Source organism: Apteryx mantelli, chromosome 8 (genome assembly GCF_036417845.1).
Source record: "Apteryx mantelli isolate bAptMan1 chromosome 8, bAptMan1.hap1, whole genome shotgun sequence".
Classification (NCBI taxonomy): domain Eukaryota; kingdom Metazoa; phylum Chordata; class Aves; order Apterygiformes; family Apterygidae; genus Apteryx; species Apteryx mantelli.
In genome coordinates this window covers 20,285,411-20,300,763 of record NC_089985.1, presented here as the reverse complement: position 1 = coordinate 20,300,763, position 15,353 = coordinate 20,285,411, and the positions used below count along the sequence as shown (strand labels likewise).

The following is a 15,353-nucleotide window of genomic DNA, read 5'->3' as shown; positions in this document are numbered from 1 at the left end:
TATGAAGCTTGTTTTTGTAGGATTTTGAATTTTGGCTCACCTTATGATGAAAGATGAAAGAGAGTATGTTTTTTTGGGAGGGGAGAGGGGATTCTAATCATCCATATCATCCATGTTTTTTTAGCAGCTCGTACTGTAGTCTTGATGTGACTCCTGAGAAATTTTGGTCTCCTGCTTTATTTATTGTGGCTGAGGGTTAGATAGGTCTATCCCAGTTTTCAGCTAGAAATAGCTGATGTATTGGTGCATTTGGTCCAGGCTATTGAATAATATGAAGATATGACTAGACTTTGAACTTGGATCTAGCTTCTATGGAAGTCTTGTGTAGGGTATATGAGAAGATTATGGATACCTTTGACATGGTTGCTCTGCCTGCCTGACGGAGGAGGAGGACAACAGTTTTCTTGGACAGAATTTCCTAACGGTTGGTAGCATCATAGTTTGATTTGTTGAATTTTTGTGATCCAGATGAAAAATTAGAAAGGCATGAATAAACATGGATGATCAGTTACTAGGACATGGCAATCTCCAAACGAACAGGAATATTAGAAAGGATAATGTACTAGTAATTAATTAAAACTATGCAAAATACTATGTCAGTATGGAATCCAGGAGCATTCCTAAACTGTGAAGAGAATTAACCAGATCTGCTAGAGAAGACTGCAAGTGCTGCATATGCATATACTTCAAAATCCTACCAACACTATCTTCTGGATTCTTGGTTTCAACTTCAGTCCTCTGCTTGCATTCCAAAGTTAAGCTCCTTTAACCCCCAAGATATTTGGGAGACTAATATTCAGAAAGAAATTGAATGGTGACTTTGTCTTTAAACTTTGAATTTTTCAGTTTCTGAAAAATTAAGAAACAATATATTGTTTATGAAGCATAACATATATTAGTGGTATATACCAATACTAATAATTTGCTTAGGCCTGTGAATACAGCTACACAAGTGATTAAATCCCTTTTGTATGAAAAAAAGCTTTCATCTCTTGAAGTAAAAATGTTTCTATTTGCAGTGAAGATCAGCCATTTATTGGAAAGTTTAACAGCAGTTGCAGATCTAAGAATTAATGTGTACTTAACTGAGGAATTTAGACAACCAAAACTGTGTTGCTTAATACGGTAGCAGGAATAAAGGACAGAAAGCAGTCCAGCAATGACTCTGACAACAAGATGGGTAAATATGCAGTGGAAGTGCAAGGAACGATGGATAAATCCAGTTGCATAATGATACGTAATTGATAGATAGTTGATAGAAGTTGACTTCTAGAGTTCTAGAAAATAGTGAACTGTTATGATTTCTATTCCTGAAACAAATGGTTGTGTTTCTATCCCTCTGTCAAAGCTCTTTGAGGCCCTGTAAACATTTAAGCATCATATTTGTAATTCATAATAAATATATTTTTATATGCAAACCAAATGTTCTGCTTTTCTGGGAAGTTGCCATATAGCCATTTCTGATGTGTTTAGTAGCTTTGAATTACATGTCTGTAAAATTTCCAGCGCAGAAGGAAATCCCAAGGGCTGAATGGTCCTAGATAAATGTAGTATATTTTTATTAATTATAGTTCTCACAGACAAGTGAAGCATGTTAGAATAGTAGAAGTGAAGAGAATTGCTGACTTTTTTTCCTAATGGAGCAAATTAGAAAAATTAACATAGTAATTTATGGACATAAGCTAGAAACCTGTGTAAGAGACCAACTTATATCATTATTGTCACACTATAAAGAATTCAGTCAATAATGTACAGGAAAAAAATACTATTTGAAATGGTGCATTGGACATTATAGTCTGTATTTTTTTATATTTTTGCTAATATTTTAGATTTGTTTACAGCTTTTTTCCTATCTTTCATACACAGGATTTGTTGAATGCCTGACTAACAGTGGCTCATTTTAAAAAGTTGCCAACACTCTGCAAGATCTTTCTTAACATGTAAACCACTGAATTTAAATTGTGTATAAGCACAGGAAATTATTATTATTTTTATCTTTGCCAGTGTATAAGTTGAGATGAAAAAAAAAAAGTCTTCAAAACCCTTTGTGTTCATAACAACAACAACCAAAAAAAAAGTCAGTGAACAGTGAACTTCTATTTTCATATTGTTTTTTACTGTCACTTTTGTTTTGTCCCAGAGAGATCAGACTCAGTGCGAGCTCTTAGCCTCTTCCAGCCCATGAAAGTCCGGGGTTTCACCTGAAGGAAAGCCAGCACAGCAAGAAATGCAGTCTTTGCACAGATTCTTTTCTGTATTTGGTATTTCTTCCTTTGCTCAACTGCAGAGGCAGTTTTAAGAGGACTGTTTTCTACATGCCCTGCAGAGATGGTTTGACCTCTTTGAATTGTTACTCAAGAAGCTGAATAGAGGGCTGGAAAGCTCATCTTGGTTTAGTTTCCCAAGTCGATGTAAAAAGTAGTGCTGCTGCCTGCAGACCATGCTGTTAGGATGGAAGAGAAATGGAGGTTTTCTCTGAGCTTCTCTGTCAGGCACATTACAAGGATAAAGGCCATGTTTCCCCTGCAGCTTGGACATCAAAGCTTTTGCACATGTGTGCCATTTTTAGAGTTCCTGTTACTATGATTATGCCTCTAGATCCACACTGAATAGCCATTGCCATTTATCAGACAGTCTGACAGGGAAGATGCTGGATAGAACGTGAATGACAGAAAATACTCCAAATGACAAAATACAAGAAGGCTCATAGCAAGTGGAATTTGTAGGGCTTTAATATAATTTATCACACTGATAAACTGATTTGTCATTCCTGAATATGAGAAAAAAACTCTTTACTTTTGTCAGCGATTCACTGGCTGAGTATGTCATGCCCTGCTCTAGGCTGGACCTGCTTTTGCTGAGGGAAGCTTTTTACTTGAGTGATAGTGGCCCTGGATGCTGCTGATGAAGGAGATGGAAGAGAAAATATGGGCTGAGATTTTCAGAGCAGTGTGAGGTGTTCAGTTTTATATGCTTTACACAAAATAAGAGTCCCTCCTTCTGTATTTATGCAGGATCAGGGCCTTTGAATACTATGATGATATTGAAGTTGTAATCATAATGGTAGGAAGAAGTCCTAACCCTGACATAGGGCATTATCAGACCTCAAACAGACAATAAGGACTATAATGTGGTGATGTATGTAATTAATCTTCTAACTGATGGTGCAGAATATGCTCATAAACTCTAGATATTGCTTTCTAGAGTCAGGGAGCACTCGGAGCTTATATTGACTTCAAATGCAAATGCTTAGTGTTTCTGAAAGAGGAGGATGACGTGAAAATTGATAATAAAATGTGAATTTTCATGATAAAACTAATGATGAAATGAGATTAATCAGTTGTTAATTAGCACTAATTAATTTTATATTACCTAGAGACACTGTGGAGAAGAGCTTCAGAACATCAGAAAAATATGCTGGCATCCAGATCGTATCAAATTTAGCTCGTACTTTACAGCTTTAAGACACAAGAAACTTAGGACATTGAAGTTTAAAGGGAACTAACTGAGATTTGATCCCCTATCTTACAAGAATAGTAGTAAAAGAGAGATTTCTGTGGCAAGCCAATAAAATGTTTATAGCCACAAATGAAAAACAGTATTCTGAAGAAATGAAAATATAGAAAGAAATCTCAGACAGTAATTAACAAAGGGTGTGAAGTCTAAACAGCGCTGAAATCTATGGAAGAAGTTATATAGTCAGAAATACAATGAAGAGAACTCCGGAAAATTACAGGATTATTTTCAGACTTACAAAAACTAGAGGGGGGTTAATAAACAGCATAGAAAAAGAACCAAAGAACCGTATGCAGGAAGGATAATTGCCATCAGAATTAGAATCAGTTCCTAACAGAAGAGAGGTAAAGTGGGTTAAATAATCCAGAAATAATAAATAACTGGTTTGAATAGCATGCATTGACAAGGTAAATTTGCCCAACTATCCACAGGCAGTACAGAGAATATCCACAAGAGTCTGAGAAAGGAGAAAAATAAAAATTTTCTAGTAAATGATTACATTTACAAAAGAACAGAGGACATGTTAACAAGCATCTTAAGAGGGACACGGCTGAGAATGAATAAAACTCAGTCGTTTTAGAGACAACTGAGCAGTTTGTGTAGAACCAGATTTTGAACCATTTAAAAAGCAACCAGATGCTGAGGAACAATGAAGCACTAGATGTTGGTAATTATTGAAAGCCGGAGGGGTTAAGGTCATGCAAAGACTATGACTTAAATACTGTCAGCTGGTATGGGAAAATGATGTGTGGAGGTGATGAGCCAGTTTGGAAATTCTTTGAAGACATAAGTTTAGTTGTGGTAATGAAATCCCAGTGACGTTAGTGAATGGAAGAAGACAGATAAGGCAAGCATTTCTCAACCACCGTTCTTGTGATGATAAGCGTCATGGCCATTGTGTTTATAATAAGGAGGTAGGGAGGGAAGATACTGAACAGCTAAATAATACTAAGCAAAATATATAAGTTCCAAGTGTGAATGACTGTTAATAGGGAAAATAAGCCCTGACAGGGAAATACAGGTTATATTTTGGGGAATGACCTAAAGCCTGTCAGGACTATGAAACTGAGGAGACAGTAAAAGTAGCATATTAAAAAAAACAAAAACAAAAAACAAAAAACAGGCTAAATAACATGTAAGGCCTTACTTCTTGGTGCCCTGCTCCCTTTTATTTCTTATTGGATGGCTCTACAACTGTAATGTAAGGCCTTTCTGTGCTATATGTAAAGTATGGAAAGCATAATGACAGATTTTTCCACTCCTTCCTGTTTCCTTTCCTTTCCCTTATCCTCCTCTGTTTTAGATTATTTACATGCATTTATATATACGCCTAAGAAGATATTAACATACTGGAAAGAAAGCATGACGCTTTTTTAGGCCCAGTGGCTCCTAATTCTTCTATATTTCTGTTGAGCTTAAAGAGACTGCATGTGATACAAAGATGCATTCTGTGTGATTAAGGCTGCCACACTGATCTTCAGCGTGAACTGTGCTTTGTACAATGTGGCAAAAGCTTGGGAAAATAGTGAATCTCTTACAGGGTGCCCAGAAGGACAATGTACTTTGAGTCACAAGTCAAAGTAAGTTTCAGAGCTCTATCCTATTCCTTGAAATTACATGTCACATCTTAGTTGGGACTATTTACTTGAATTACTTATTAAGTCTGAGGAGATGGAAAGAATTTCAAGGTAGCTCATATTCAAACTATATACACTGTAGTCTCTATGGAATATTTTTTCTTATCAATTCTTCTTATTACGTTGTGTAATATTACACCCAGTGTGGCTTTCAAGTGAGAAAAAGGTTGTGAAGTCACTAAGTATAAGGTCCTCATTTTCAGAGAGAAGCTATATAGAGTAGAAAAATAATGGGACATATATTAAATACCACTCTACCCCTTACAGCTGTTATTCACTGAACTCTATGTGAAATATCATGACCTCATTGGATCCTGGCTATAATGTACCCTCACCACCCACATTATAAAACAATATTATAGCACAGAGAAAAGTAATATTCATGAAAGACTTCACTGTAATCAGTTTTAGCCTATGGGTCTAAGCTTTTTACAAATATGTATTTTTTCTGTAATGAATTGCATTCCAAAATAGGTTATCACTCATATTCGAAATCATAAATTTAATATTAAAGAGAAGGAAAATGAGGATATCCATTCTTTCTCTCAGCACTTTGATCTTCAGAAATTATGGGCCCGATTATTTCACTGAGATAAAAATTGATTTTAAACATTCACTTGTCACAAAATGTATTTACAGAATTAAGGCTAAAAATAGCTATGTGCTAGGAACTTTCCTGAAGTCTGGATCTAAACTCATCACTAGCAATTATTATAGAATATTATTCATTTAAATGCATTTTAAAAGTTCAGGTCTTGAGGTATTATACATCTTGACTAAAACATGCACTGAAATTCTTACAGAACAGTGTTTATGAATCTCTTTAGTCCTTCTATTGAGGAATTTTCCACAAGGAACTGCCAAAACCTTTTATTTATATATATATAAAAATAAATAAAAATATAAATATATAAAAAATATATGTATATAAATAATATATAAAAATATATATAAAATATTTTTTTTTCTCTATAATGGAAGGAAAGCCAATTTCCAGTTCTTTTGCATGTAACACTGGAAAGCCCTGAACACAACAGTTGTTTGAGGGGTGGCACTGTAATCTGAGGTGTGAAACAGTCTCAGATAGTCTCATATCTGAAATAGTTGTGAGCAGTATACTGAGTCAGCATCCATAGTCTCCATTAGCTGAAGACTGCTGTGAATGTCATGCAGGTGAGCCCTGTTTGTCAGTACAACTCACTATAAAGGATTCCAAAGCCATTTCAGGATGCTGAAGGCAGCAGATTAAATATTCAGAAGAAGAGCTTGTCACCTCCTTATGTCAGTATTCCCCCCCCCCCCCCCCCAGCACACACTAAAAACCCCAAACCATTTGGTCACTTTTTTATTTCTTGGGCATCTGTGGTCTCCATGCTTTTAACATAAAATCCCTGAGGATTACCAGTGTTCCCTCAGTGAAACAGATGCTGCCATCACCGTTTCATGCTGGCCACATGGCTTCAAGTGGGCATAGAGGCTAAATTTAATAACACTGGCCTGAGTGGAGTTCATTCCCTTTCTGATCCTTTGCTCCTAGTATTTGGCAGCCTTCCCTTAAATTAAGAAAATAATCAAATAATTATGTCTATTAAAAAGTTTTTTGGTCTCCAAGCCAAAAAATGAGCTTAGAATCTACATTTATACCATCATTTCTAGTGAATACTGTCAGCAGAAAAAAAGAATGAATTATTTTGAAGGGAATTTGATTTAGCACACCTGATCAAAAACCAGTAGCTACAAAAAGCAATGGTAGAAGATGGTGCAGTAGGCACTGTTGTAATTAACGTGTTCTGACAGTGTTTTCCTTTAAAAAAAAAACCAACCAAACAAACAAACAAAAACCCTCCAACCCCCCCCCAAAACCCAAACCAACATCTATATGAAAATGTAGCTTAGTACATAGGCTTTCAGCTCTGTAAGGAACAGTATTTTGGGAGGAAGAGTAGGTAAAAGAGCTGGTTATTAGTTTACACACCTTACATTTAAATAACATGACAAAAAATATGATCTTCCAAGTACATGAAGCAAAATATCCTTAGAGTGTAATGAAAGATAGTGCAACTCAAAAAAACAAACAAAAAAATGCCCCACCAACTATGTTTTGTTTTGTTTAACCAAACCAAGTAGATTCTTTCAGCTCAAAACAGAAGTGATAGAATTACAGCAGGAATTAATCACTGAGTGTATTTCTGAAGAGAAATGGGAGGTTTAAAACCTACATTTAATAGAAAGGCTTTTTTCTTCTTTTCTTTTTTTCTTTTTAAATCTGCTTTGTTCTTCTCATTGGAGAGTTCACAGACATTTTTGTTATGCATGTGATCTGATCACATGTGTAGACATGTTATAGCTATAGCTTCAACAGGGCTGCTCCCATTTACTGGGATGATGAATTGTCAGTCAGAAAGCCTATAAGAATATGTGTTCCACCACAATAACTGAACTGGAGCAGCATAGTGCAAATCAGGTATATTTTATGGAGCATCATACTTTACTCACACTCCATGAAACTTTAAAGTCCCAAATGTCTACTTCTGTGCATTTCCTTTTGACCAGATTCTGTATTATCTCTAGAAAGGAACAATTACATACCATGAAGAGTTTATTGGAAAATACACAAAGTGAGGTGGGAGTGTGATCTTTTCAAAAATATATTAGATTTCAGAGAGGTATTTTTCATATCTCTAAAAATGTGACTCCTTGCTATGTATTAATTCTGTTTTCAGTTCCACTTTGTGGATACAAGGGACCTCATTCTTATTCTTCCCCAGATTTCCTATTTCAGGAGTGTTTTAAGGCCTGTCTGCTCTAAGAACTTTAACCATATTTAAGAAAAACATGCAAATTCAAATACATTATGCAGAATTTGAAGCGTATGATGAACCTGTTAGAAAGTAGGTGATGTCCAAAAAATTAGGAGATAGTTCTTCCTTTGTCGATGGAGAGCTCGTTCCTTTTGAAGACCTTCAGAATCATTCAGAGAACTTATGCAAGAAGCTTACATCTCCCTCTTGACTATGTAGGATCATAGGGACCTATATAAATGCATCCTTAGGTTCATGTCTGTTAAGCTACAGACATTGTCATTCATATGAATGTAAGTTTTATCTGATTAAAAAGACTAGCACGCTAATCCGTTTAGTTATGGTAACTACCAGTTAGAGCTGTCTTGGAGTAGCGAGAAAAGAGCACATAGTTTGTTACAGTTAGTTCTAAGATGTGATTTCTCAATACAAAGAATTCAGCTGCAGTATTGGTTTAAAGTTTTCCTCCCCTTGGCTCACTCCTGTTGCTGAACAGATGCATCCCAGTCTAAAATCCTAGCACAGTTACTTGTGTGTCTATGTAAAAAACAGATCAAATAGCTGAAAGATGGCCTTCCATTTTTTTTATGCTGTCAGTTCTATGTGATGTTTTCTATTTCCCCTATCAAGTTGTCGTCTAAAGTAAGGGCTATATGCACATAGATTGTATGTGTAAACTTGCAAGGTGATATAATCCATTGTGTTCTTGCCCCTCTTTTCCATTTTTTGGGGGTGTTATCTTGCCCTGTGTTGATTACCACTGTGAATACAGGTCCATGTGCTACTTTTGCATGACTTTTAAGACTGAGGTATTTGGGATTCTAATGCATGCTTATGGCATCAGAGTACTGTTCACCATCTACAAGCTTCCTTTTAATATGAGAGAGCTCCACTGTCTTGACAAAATTGATAACTGTCAAAAGACAGTTCTGTGTTCCCTCTGATTTGTTTTGTTCAAGAAACCAATCACAGTTTGGTTTCTGATCAAGTTCATCTCCAAAATGTTACCATTGGTCTTTTAGTCTGAACTTTGTGCATTTTTTGGTTTTCTTGAATTGAAATGTTCTTCAATTACTTTCTCTTTCTATGTGGAGTGCTGTGCTCCTCACTTTTGTGATGTGTTGTCATAGTTATTTCTCTGTGTTGAATTAGATGAAAACTGTTAAGCCCAGCAAGTATGTGAGAATCTGCTATTTGTCAAAATAAGACTGAGTTTTCATTAACCATCAAGGCTTGTTGTCTTTTTGTATTTCCAGGCATTTGCAGTTTTGTTGAACTTTTAACTGGTCCATAAAAATGTAGTGCAACGATTATTATTTCATCACAGTTAGTAATGAACCAGACCATGGGTCAGGTATTAGAACACTTCTGTATTGGATATTGTGCTAATGAAAAAGAATAAAAATACAGTTTCTGTCCCAAGGATCTTATAGCCCCAGACAGGGAAGAGTAAGTGCATAGAGTAAGTGGATGCAGAGAGAAGGATGTTGAATGTTATTGTTACTAGATTCTGTCAAAGACAACATCTGAAGACAAATATGTGGTGAATTATATCGTGTGTGTTCTACTATATCAGCTAAAAAGTTAGCAAATTTGCCCTCTGTTGAACTTCCCTGTTAATTAATCTTGAAGCCTATAGTCTACAGCTACTCTTAATACGAAAGTCACGGAATGTCTGACAGTGGTTGTTCTTTCTGTCCTATCTTCATTGCTAAAAATTATCAGTGCAGCAGGAATGGCTTTCCATGGAAACTTGTGTTCAGTGGAAGATCAGCATTTATCTTGCCCTCTCTGGAGCATTGCTCAAAATTACTGGCTTTCATTGCACAAAAGTAGTACAATAATAAATGTTGACTTCAGCAAGAGACAGAAATCTGTAATCATGTGGCTCACTTGTACTCCAGAGTATCAGAATAATAGTGTAGATTGTTACAGTGCATCACTGTCTGTGATGCTTAAGGGTGTGATTTTTCTTGGCTATTATAATTATGTAATTATGAGATCGAATAAGATATTTAAATTTTGTTTACTTAGTGGATGATTAATATTTAAGCCTTCCTTACAGAACTTGAGGAAAAAATGCTTTGATAATTTTGACAGCAAGGATTTTGACTAATAGACTGATATTTGTTTCATTCTACTGTAAAAATGCTTCTAAGATTTGATGTATGAATTTGGCAGACATTCAGTCATTAAGCTAGAGTGCTGCTTTTTTGAAATAATTTATGCTATTAACAGTTTAAAAGTGGCTGTTGCCCATGCAGCTTAAACTCCATTAGAACTCTTGAGACAAAATGACTCCACTGATGCGTATTGGCTCAAGTGATTCACATCTATTGTATCATATGCATATCAAGTTTTATTCTCCTGAAATAAATGATAAGAAATTATATTTTGTGGGAAGCATATAATTCTGTCTCATGAAAATTTCACAGTGAAGTTTAATCTTTATCCAGGCCAAATTTTGCAATGAAAACTACTGATATTCAGCTACTTTTGCATTTCAGTATGATTTGAGTGCCTAACTTTTATAAGCATAATAAAACTGTTATCCCAGAAATAATCCTCCTCACTGGGCTTAAAACTAGAATAAAGGCTGATCATGCTAGTAGCTAATTCACAGTGGAAGAGCCACAAGTTATGAATGCAGACATCCTGAGATTCATAGCTCAACTGCTCTTGATCATTCCTAATTGCCTAAGTCAGGTTGTTGCTGTCTAACTGATCTTTTTTTTGAATGTCTTGGAGGTGAAGCACCCTGTTAAGGTGTACTTGTCTGTATGCAGCCTGGGATAGTTAGTCATTAGATGACTTCTTACTGCCAACTTATGGTCTTAAGGCCTAATCACAAACCCCTTCAAAATACAACCCTTGGTATTTTAAACCAAAGTTCTCACAGCTCACAACTGACCAGATGCTACGGGCCTTGTCCAAAACACATTGTAACAGAAGAGATTTTCTGTAAACTTGTAAGCATTCTTATTGATGTAGTGCAGCAGAGCCTCTACAGTAATAATTCTCCTTACGTGACAACAGTGAATGTTATACTCTTATGTACCTAGCAGAATCCGTGAAGAACATCTTAAATGTGGAAGTGTATGATGAAAGAGCCTGTTAATATTATTTTGACTTACTCAGTGAATTATTTTCAGGGTGAGAAAGTAGCATCTGAAAAAATTTTTTAGGAATGTCAGATCTTGTCCTGCAAAGTCACACTTTCCTTTCCTTCATCTCATAATTTGATCATATCAATGGAGGTTAAGAGCTCCTGAAAATTATATCCTTGTCAGGGTTTGGTCTGTGCACTGAAAATCTGGAAAACAAAATATGTGTAGTAATTTGCATTACAAAAAGTGTGTAATATACATAATACAGGCTGTGAACCTTTGTTGTGCTCCTAGCAGAAATATTCACAAGGAAGGGAAGAATAAAAGCATTTTTAATTGCTTTTATTTGTGGCCATTTTAATAATAAAATGTTAGAAAGACTATTACAAATTTAATGTTCTGAAAATTCAAAAGTCTGTGGCACATGTTTAGCATCAGGCAGTAGAAATAGATTGTTCGTTTGAGAGCCAACAGTAACAACTTACAAATCATTCACGTTTGTTCAAACAGTGTGTTATGGAAAAAGGATTGCAGGAGATCATGTGGGTCATATTTCATATCCTCACATCCTCCATAACAAGAATTGCAATTATATTGGGAAGATATTGAATCAGAAACATCTTGTAAAAGGTGTTCTGTTTTTACACCCTGCAGCCAAAACCATTGAACTGGTCAGTGATTTGCTGCAGCCAAAGATTTACAAATCAATGTCAGAGCCTATAATTAATCTTAGTATTGTAAAAGTGAGCTGATGATCCATAAAGAAAAGTGTTTTACTCTCCAAGGTAGCCTGGTAGTAATACTGACACAAGGAGTTAGTGAGTCAGTCATGCTCAGAAGGGTCACTTGTGTTTCTAGTGACTAAATACCTAATTCGTAAGAACATTCATATCTTATTTTCATGCATTTAGGAAATCTAGGTCAAATTAATTTCTGGTGTAACTGCATGATTTCCAGTGGTTTTATGCTGAGCATGAGTTTGGTTCCCACTAACTTACTGGGATTGCAACTGTTTATCTATATGAACCATGCTTTATGCATGTCTAGTAATCATTGTAGGAGTGCACTAGAATGCCATCCAGCATATTTATTCATTTTCAGAAAAACTGTCTAATACATCATCTTCCTCAGAAGTGAGTTGCACATTTGCTGTGTATGTGATACTAAGCAAGAGGCTGTTTCAGCTGGAATACAGCAGTCAAAGTGTTCCTAACACAAACAGGGTAAATTAACAACAGAAAAGTATGGATTTATGGTAGTGATATTAGTTAGTGGCACCTCTCTTCAGGAAAGGGGCGCTTCCATGGCTGAGAGGGTAGGAGAAATCAAGCTAATGGTCTGTATAATATAATAGTAATATCAAAGGTCTAATGATGCTGCTCTTAGTTCAAAGAGCTGCTAAGTTTTTAATTAAGCTACCATAAATAGGGAGCTTAAGAAAGTGCTAGGTAACTGAGAGTTAGGTGTCATATTTGTAATATTCTGGGTTAGCACTGAAGTAAGTTTTAATTTTGGTAAACGAGCTTTAGATGCATAATGTCAAAATTACTGCATTCTGAAATAACTAATCTTACTGGGTCTTTTCTCTTAAGGTGTAATTTTATAAATAACAACATAATGCTTAGTTCTCCTGCACTTCTTATTAGATGAGAGAGGAGGTAAATATTGTCATTTCCTCATTTTGCATGAGAGGAAAAGCTAAGATTTTCCTTATGTGACTCATCAGTAGAATGGAGACAAGAACCCTGGCTGTGAAGTCCCTGTTCAGTGCACAATCCAGTAGACCATTTTTTGAATTAAGTTCTTTAGGATATTAGCATGATTCAATTCAATTTTTCTTAACATTCAGGAAGAAACCTGCAGTACAACCTTCAGAATGGCTTATTCAACAGCTGTTAGAACACATAAATACCTTTCGTATTGCTTGGTATAAAAGCCCAGCACTTCTCATGAACTCTTCTAATATTCCATGCTGTGAGATGTTGAGTGGCTGCTCTGTGATTTGCAGGTAATTCATATAACTTCATTTTCTAATATCTTAAGTGTTTCTCCTGATTCATGCAATCTACATTTGTTTTGTATTGATGGCTGCAATACAAATCCCACTGAAAAATCCAACTGTATAAATACAACTGGTCTAAATATTATAGAGTCTGATTTAAACCAGGCAAAAATAAATCGGGAAAACTAGCTTTTTGTAATCCAATTAATTCATTTGTGGGCTAAATTGACTCAGGTAGTCTCTGATCTCACTGGGCTTATTTTATACCACTGTAGCCTCTACTATGTAGCTCAGACTTCTCTTCAGTGTGAGACGAGAACCTGTCTACCTCACACAGTGAGATGGCTCATATTTACCTTTATGCTATTGTCTTTTGGTGTACAATGAATACAAATTGTACTCTTCTGATGTTTTGAACTGGTCTGATTCTTGTAATTTTTGTTTTGATGATAGCAATGCAACCCTCTTAGCAAACAACCCACATAAAAAGCTGCCTTCTACACTTAGGAGGTTAGTAAATAAAACCAAGTGTAAGGCTTATGAGATAGTCTTCAGTGTCTGTATACAAGGTGGTCAATGCCTGATGATTTGAAATCTAATCATTCAATCACATGTGCAGCAATGATACCAGTGGCATTTTTTCTGTGTTCCAATTAAATGTTTTACTGACCTTCAAGTACATAAATAAGGAAAGGATATAAAACTCCTGGACCAGCAATGCCACAGTTCCCTTCTGTATAGCACAGTGAAACTGCTCCTGGAATAATACTTTCTGTTTTGGGCAGCAGTGAACCAGGAAGATGAAGATTAATTGGATATAATTTTCAGGGAAGTGGAGATATAGTAAGAGGTACTTAATATATACTTGGAAAGTGTGTAAGAGCTAAGTACATGGCCAAGATATGATTTGTGAAAGGCAATATGGGAAATTCCAATGAGCATTTTAGAAGACAGGAAAAATTGAGAATGATGTTGGTAGTAGGAGGCCTTGGTACACGCCAGCAGAAGCACTGAAATTGTGATAGTCAATATGTGAATGCAAAAAAAGTATAGTAACTTTGGCATAAAGGGAAGGTAGTTAACAGCATGATAAAAATTGCTGGGGTTATCTTTTATTTTAGGAAGTGACTATAGGATGCAGATTGATCCAAAATAGTAGTGCATGCTGGGGGGGGGAAAAGTGACCGCTAATCAATGACACGCAGACTCCTGCATTGTAACTGATGTTCTGGATGGAGAAGCTGCTTGAAGCTGAAAGTCTGGTTTCTCCTGGCAAGCTGTTGGACTGATCATCCCACACTATGCCTGAGAAAGACATGGTATCCATCATCTAGGCTGTATGCTTGCGTAAGATGTGGTCAGAACATTCAAGGGATGAAGGAAAAACAAAAAATGCAAAACAAAATATGGCGAAGATATTACGTTCTACTAGATGGTGTAATATTTACCTAAGGGAAGGAGTTAGTTTAGTAATGCAATTTGCTGGGAGTGCTATATGATTGGATCATTGGGGAGCAGAGTAGAAGCTGATTCCATAAATCGAGCTTGAAAAAAGCTGTGGGGATGTTTAGCTCTCTACCATCTAGCTGATCCCAGCTACAGGTCTGTGGAGAATTTATGTGCTTGAGAGCATGGCTGCAAAGTTTTCAAGTTTACATGCCTTTGCCTTGCTGTGGAATGCTGCTTGTGCAGTAGGACTGTGGTGAATAAAAACATGAATAAATTCACTTGTTAGTATACATGAAAAAGAAAAAAATAGTGTCCAAATTAGAACTAGCTTTATATACGTCTACATAATCTACCTGCAGTTCTTGACTATATCACTGCCTTTTTCTGTCACTTTTCCATCTGCCTATTTGCTTATTCCGTGAGCTGGGTTTTTGTTTGAGATGCTTTCTTGTTATGAATAGTGGATTTTGCATTTCACCCAAGATTTTGCTGAACACTCTAATAGCGGGAAAGAGAAATTTTCTCAAGTTGCATATTGCTGCAAGTAACATTTTTGAGAGCATATTGGAGGTTCAGTAAGGGAGAATTTTGAACTGAGATGCCAGTTACAGTAGTCTAGAGGAGTCCAGAGAGGATAGTTGAAGCTATTTTGAACAACTGCACAAACTTCTAATGGCTATATTTCATATGCTGCCTCAAGTCACGCTTGCTTCAGTAAAGAGTGGGGAAAGGAGTCTGGATTTTTTTTTTCTTCCCATCTTAACCTCTAGAGAAGAATTATTTTCCATCTTAATTTTCTAAGACTCTCTTAACATATTTAGGAAAAGAGAGATACATTAAT

At 35.9% G+C, this 15,353-nt stretch overlaps 1 long non-coding RNA gene across 1 annotated transcript in view; it reads left to right on the top strand.

Moving 5' to 3' along the window:
• LOC136992530 (uncharacterized) overlaps nt 1-12,922 on the top strand; it is a 144,560-nt gene extending 131,638 nt beyond the window's left edge. Inside the window, exon 3 of the long non-coding RNA XR_010884813.1 lies at nt 12,911-12,922. This is a non-coding gene — a long non-coding RNA (uncharacterized lncRNA). The remainder of the gene's footprint in view (nt 1-12,910) is intronic.
• The last annotated feature ends 2,431 nt before the right edge of the window (nt 12,923-15,353 follow it).